This window comes from Pinus tabuliformis, chromosome X (genome assembly GCF_031772625.1).
Source record: "Pinus tabuliformis cultivar Carrire ecotype Pingquan chromosome X, CPIR1, whole genome shotgun sequence".
Lineage (NCBI taxonomy): Eukaryota > Viridiplantae > Streptophyta > Pinopsida > Pinales > Pinaceae > Pinus > Pinus tabuliformis.
Genome location: NC_142308.1, coordinates 16,700,941 through 16,707,952, shown reverse-complemented (window position 1 = coordinate 16,707,952; position 7,012 = coordinate 16,700,941). Strand labels below are relative to the sequence as shown.

General features: G+C 34.9%; 1 pseudogene; it reads right to left on the bottom strand.

Annotated features, from left to right (window-relative positions):
* Positions 1-683: 683 nt before the first annotated feature.
* LOC149138088 (serine hydroxymethyltransferase 3, chloroplastic-like) lies at positions 684-6,790 on the bottom strand (annotated as a pseudogene).
* Between the last annotated feature and the right edge of the window lie 222 nt (positions 6,791-7,012).

The following is a 7,012-nucleotide window of genomic DNA, read 5'->3' as shown; positions in this document are numbered from 1 at the left end:
AATCTGTTGATGCTTATACTGGGAAAGCACATAAATTCAAACAAAATGCATATCTCAACATGGTTCATTGCTATAATCTACAAATGGGACCAATTCTTGCCAGCCTATGTGAGATGATGAATGTAACAATAAAATCTTAGAATCCCAATTGATTGCAAATGTGTCATGTATACATGGAATATGTGCATGTGTAGAAGTATCTTAGTGAACACACTTTATGAAACTGTGTAATTGGCCCAATACCTGGGCCCTTGAGAAGTATGGAATATTGCTTTCCAGGCTATATAAAATATCCATAGTCACACCACATAAAGAAGTACTGTAATAGCTTCCATACAAGTTATCAATATTTTTCAACCCAAAATTCTTGTGATGAACAAAAAGAGAGTCATATATAATTTCCAATAAATAAGAGATCATTACATAGTTTCCAATAAATAAGAGATCATTACATAATTTCCAATAAATAAAATGGCAAACTCAACATCCAACACATCATAACAAAATTTGTTAATGCTAATGCTGGGAAAGCACATAACTTCAAACAAATTCAGCTTTCGACATTATTCATCACTATAATCTACACATGGAACCAAATCTTACCGACCTGGTTATCGTCACTGAAGAAGCCCAGCCTAAAATTTAATAAAGGACGCCTCTGAGGTTGTGAGCACATCATATCTCTAACTAATATTTTCAGTGCCAACACCAAGCAATGGAAGCTGGCTAGCAAACGACTCAACCTTCTTTTTTAAATCAGAAATGTTATTTCATAGCTGGAAATTGTCTGACTTAATAAATTCTATAATATATTTTAAGTTTGTACTTTGCACAGATCCCTTAGCCTTAATGGCTATCTGCACCCCCTCGTGGATAAAATCTGCAACCTTAATAAAGTCATCCTCAGGAAGCCCATGGGTCATTAATGTTGGAGTACCTATGCGAATACCACCACAAACCATAGCACTTTTATCACCTAAAACTGTAAGGTCTGAAAGTAAGCTATGTCATCCCATGGAGCAAGGAAAATCAATGACTCCCCTACATCTACAAAGAAAAAATTCATGTAACCTGGTAAAGAATTCTTGTTGAGTGTGATAGAAGAAGCATCCAAAACGTTCTCTACTCTTGCACCATCAATGGCCTATCCAAGACCATTAATATATACCATGTTGCATTCAACCAACTAAATCAAATAGAAATCAATATACAAGTAGGTTTTTTACTCCAACATATGAATAGAGGATCCTTACCAAGGACCTCAAACCAACTAGAACTAGGTGATTGTCACTACCACCATAGACCAAATTGTAACCAAAATACATTAGTCTCTTTGCAAGGGCTCGACAATTTGCTACAATATGCTAAAACTATTTTACCTCGACAATTTGCTAAAAGTATTTTACCTCTGATCATAAACAAAATCCATTCACAAAATAATTCACATGCATGAATTTTATAGAAGCTTAGACATGTGAGAGTGCTACACCTGTACTTGATAAGCCTTGAACTCTGCAGTTACAACCTACTTTTAATAAACAACCAACCCTCCTATGGTATGGTTATGTGGTCCTTCCTAGAAAGCCACAAATTATTTCATGTATCTTTTAGAAACGCAATGATACAAAAAAACTATATATATAATATTATGATATTAGTCAGTAGGAGAACAATATGGATGATGGAGGAAAGGAAGGAGAACTCAAATTGACCTGTAACATTGGATAAACTGCATTGTTGATGGATGTATCTAGGTCGACCCCCAATCCTTCTTCCTCCGTGAAGAATATCATGCCTCCCCAAGGACCTCGTAAAGACTAAAAATCATAACCCTCCAATCCAAAAATATTTTAGAATGAAAAATTTAAAAAAGATAAAAATGAAAAGAAAAAAGTAAAACAGTTGACAAACAATTCAAGGAACATAATGAGTTTCATCAAAGCTTTGATCTAGTAGTGATAAGAAATAGAAATAACGTAAACAAATGAAAACAAGAAATTGAATCAAAGAACATGTAAGAGAATCAAAAGGAAAATCTACACCTCTTAACTCTAGAATCATTACTCCTATGATGGGAATGGAATATTTATTTTAGTTCTTCACTGTTTCTTGAACATTAATGGGATTCTTTTTCTTCTACAAGGGGGGTCAAAATGGCACAAATAGATAGCATTAAGATAGATAAAAAACAAAATCCATCTAGCATAGTCAAATTGTTAATTGAAAGGGTGAAGTGCAGAGCAAACTAATAGCATCAACTCACCTTGTGTGTTGTAGTTGTTACTACATCATAAAAGTCAAATGGACTGGCCATTATAGAAGCAATGATGAGACCACTTATGCATTCCATGTCCATCATTAAGTATGCCCCAACTGTATCAGAAATATTCGAAAACCACAAAATTTTTAGTACTAAAATGCATAAAAAATCCAGCATTACATACTAAAAGAACATATTAATAAAATCTGCTACAGTAAACATTGTTGGAAAGAGAATTTTTTGAAAGGACTACCATTATAATATATCTATAAATACCCATCTTCAATACATGCCTCATGCGAGGGTAATCAATGTGTCAGGGATATGCACTAGCAACAACAATGATAAGCTTGGGCCTAAAAAGGGTGGCAGTATTCTCAAGCATCTCATAGTCAATGAATCCTATAACCCAAGAAAACAAATACAACCATTAACAGTTTGAACACTTCCCCAAAAATACTGGTTCAATATTTTTCAATCATGGAACTGTATCTCTCCTAATTATTATTAGACTGGAAATGTGAGCTCACCTGTGGACTCATCTAGACGGTATGGCATTGATTCGAAGTAAATTGATGTAATAGATACTCACTTTTTTGTTGTCATGAATCCATGAGATAGATGCCCTCTATGTGGTGAGTCAAAACCCTAAATGTTTCAAAGCAATTTTTCACATGTTACATGCCCAAATAGGAATGATAATCTTATCAAAGGAGGTTCATAGTTTAGAACTATACACCATAATGTGATCATGTGGTTGGCGGAGAATTGTATAAACAAAAAAATTAGTTGGGGATCTAGATAATGGTTGAACATTAAGACCCCATGTACTGTTGTCAAGATGGAATGCTTCTAGGGCCCTTTGCTAGCAAAGCATCTCACTTTGGCCAATGAATTCATTTCCATCATAGTATCTACATGTTATAAATCCCAACCAAACACAGTAGTCAATAAATATAGAAAAGTGTCCAAAAATTGTATCCTTCATTGTGATAACAGATACTCATGCAACAACTACATGTCTCAACACTATAACGTTGAACCCAGAAACCATTACACACATGTCAAACATTCAAACTAAAAAGTACAGGTCCAAAAGCTAAGAGAAATTGAGTTTAACAAGAAAAAAAAGAGCAAGTGGCAAGAAGAAACCACCAAGCAGCTCAAACACAATCACAATCATGATGGTGCCATTCTTCACATTCCAAGTTATAACTTCAGGTGCTTACCTCTTACTAGGGAGTCCTTCTGAATACTTGTTCGTTAGACATGATCCAACAACTTCCATCACCGCCCGGGATGTAAAATTCTCAGAAGCAATAAGTTCCAAGCCTCTGAATTTCCGCTGCTTTTCTTGCTCAATTATCACATTCATTTTAGGATCGAGCTCACTCAGAGGAGGATCTACAAAGCTCTGTTTTCCCTCTGCATGGAGTAATTTACAAACTAGATAAATAAATCACAATAAATTTAGTACCCTCAGTAACTGAGGCACGGTTTGACAGGAGCATTAATTGTATTATTGAGGTCTACAATTTCTATTTGCTGGCATCCTAGGGGAATCCAGATCAAGAACAAAGTGTTTATTTTTAAAAATCTTAAAAAACTAACAAGCACAAATTTATTCCAAAACCCCAAATTTTTTTCCTCAAATTAAACCCTTGTTAAAAACCCCACCTGATAATCTCCTGAAAGTGAATGTGAAGTCATGTAGACAGAACTCAAAACAAGGCAAAGGAATTTAATTTTGTCAGCTACAGTATTTAAAATGGCATCATTTATATCAGGAAAACACAATACAAAATGCCCAACAACACAAATCAGAAACTAGCTTGCAACAAAATCCTTACAGTCATATTGAACAAGCCATTAATATTCAAATACATCTGTAGTAGGAAAAACCACACATACCCAACTAACAAATCAATTATTGATTTGCAGTGTTAATATTGCAAGCTGAAAAGATAACAAATTTGACAATATTGAATGCCAAAAAGAGAAATGCCTCTTAGAATCTCAAATATCAGCTTTTTGATAAAACCCCTTTTTCTTGTGGAAAAAACAATAAAAAATCAACCACGAGCTAGAAATGGGGATAGTTCTACACATTTTCAGTTTTATATCAATCTATGAAACATGCCAAGATGAAAAGATTACATTTCGCCCAACTTGGGTGCCAAGCACAAAATCTCTCTTATGAGATTATACAAACACAATGAATGCCAAATATTCAGTATTAGGTAATTATTTGGCTTCTGGCTGCAAATGAGAGGTTGTTAATAGAGTTTTCATGTATGGAAACCTTTTTACTGTCATGTATGGAAGCATTTGTTTTGCATCCACTTATAAAATATGCATTGCAGGTTGACACCATGCCTGCAATAAGGTGACGTCCACCAATTATTACCCTTCCAACTATGTGACATGCCAGATTTTGTTCTGAATCTCCCAATAGTAGACACATTATGGGTTGGACGTAATATGTGCCTTTATAGAGACAATGGTGGGAAAATGAGAAACATGTTTAGTTGTACGTGCTTCATCTGCTATCCTGCTTCATCTACTATCCTGCTCTTCGGATTCTTTGCAAAAACATTCAGCGTTCTCATTTGCCTTATCTCATTAACTGTGTAGCAAAAAAGTTGCCTTATCTCTTTAACTGTGTAGCAAAAAAGACGGTAAGTCTCTTAGGATAAAAATAAAAGATTTACTATACATTATGTTCAATTCCTAACCAAAATATCTAAAAGACTAGAAGATACATACACTTAAATGGAGAGAGCTAAATAATACTTCTAAGCCAAGTTTTCTAGGAACTTAGGCCTCAGTTTACTAGTTCAAACTCATATGTCCTCAATATATTATGAATACAATATGAATTTATGAATGAAATTGAATCAAACATTAACATCTATCTAGATGCAACAATGTAAATGTACATTCTTCCAACGAAATCATAATGTCTATGTTTTCTTGCTCCACTGCATGTTCAGTTCGAGGAGTAGTAGATAAATATCAAAGAGTAGTATGATCCGGATTATCCACAGTGTTATGTTCATTATGTCGACATTTCGAACCCCAAAGGGGGTCCATCATTAGGACTGAAAAATGATAGATTATGAATGATAGATTAAAGTGTAAAATATCAAAGAGTTGGCATTACAAAGATAATAGAATAAAATGTCAAACCATCTTGTTTACAAGGAGACAAAAATTAATGCAGTAAAATAGAATATCCATACACTAATTGTATCATCAACAATCAAGACAGTAGAATATTTGTAAGCTCCATACACTAAGTGTACCATCAACAATCAAGGCACTAAAATATTTGCATATTTGCAAGCTCACTTTTGAGAAACTCCTGATCTGGCTCATCATATCGCTTTAGAAAAGCTTTCAATTCTATAAAGCACTTCTGATAAGTTAAAATGGTTTTGTATTTTCCTTCATGTACAAGAAGAGAAGGATCTGGTGTCCCCAAATTTTCTCACGAACCTTTTCTTTAAAAACTTAAAAAAAATTCAAATTAAGTTCATCATAGAGATGCAAGGTCTCTGTAGCAGGGGCAGATTTTGGATGGTAATATCACCATCCAATAAACCATCTCCTCCCTCTTAGACACACAAAATAAATATGCTAATTAAGCTAGTAATTTGCAAATCCCCTCAAAAGTTAAACTGGAATTGAACCTTCTTGGAAAAACAAAGCCTTTAGGATAAGTAATATTAAACTTTCATATAATCACAGTTGAATCTGAGAAGTTTGGGTTTTTGGAAAAACAAGACTTTTAGGTTTAGTAAGATTAAAATTCAATCATTTATCAAGCCATTCACTAACCATTAACTCAACAAAACTATAAATAAAACTATAAATAGGATTAATGTATCTATACAAAAATCATCACAACAAAGAAACATTGTACATCCTATTGCAAGTTCTATTTGCAAGAATCATCATCATTATCTTCATACTCCATGACTTATCCTCTATTTCACACTTTTTCTATATCCTCCATTTCATCAACCTCTTTATTATCGATGCACCATATTAATTGTAACAAGCACCATTTCCAAGTCCCATTAGAATTTTTCATATTCACCATGTTTGTTAGTTTTCAGAGTAATGGTTTCAAGTTTCAACTTTGTATTGTACAGGAGAGAAAGTTGTCAGCAGTTTGGCTCGAGGCGTCATAATAATTTGGCTTTTCGTAGTTCTCTATACTGCAATCTAGCTACACAGCAAATCTCACAGCAATCTTAACAGCAAAACAAATGCGGCCGACCATTGAAGACTTAGAGTTTCTGAAATCCAGCGGACTGTCCGTGGGTTACCTGGCGGGATCTTTTGTAGGGGAATACCTGGTAGAGCACCTGGGGATAGACCGCAAAAAGCTCAAGGGATATTCATCGCCACAAGAATACGCAAACGCGCTGTCAAACCGATCAGTGGCTGCCGTATTTGACGAAACCCCTTATATTTGCGTTGTCCTGTCTGAACAAACTGGCCTGACAATAGTTGGCGAGACATATAGAACCGGGGGCTTAGGCTTCGTAGTTGTTTTTTTGTGCACGAAATATCCAGTGATTTTTTTTTATTCTCCATAGGCATTTCCGAAGGGATCTCCGCTCGTATCTGACATATCAATGGCGGTGTTAGAGGTTGCAGAGGGCCCGGAAAGTCAGGAAATTCGGAAGAGATATTTCAAGAAATATTTCAACAACACAGGCTGCAGCAACGGAGGGCTGCAAG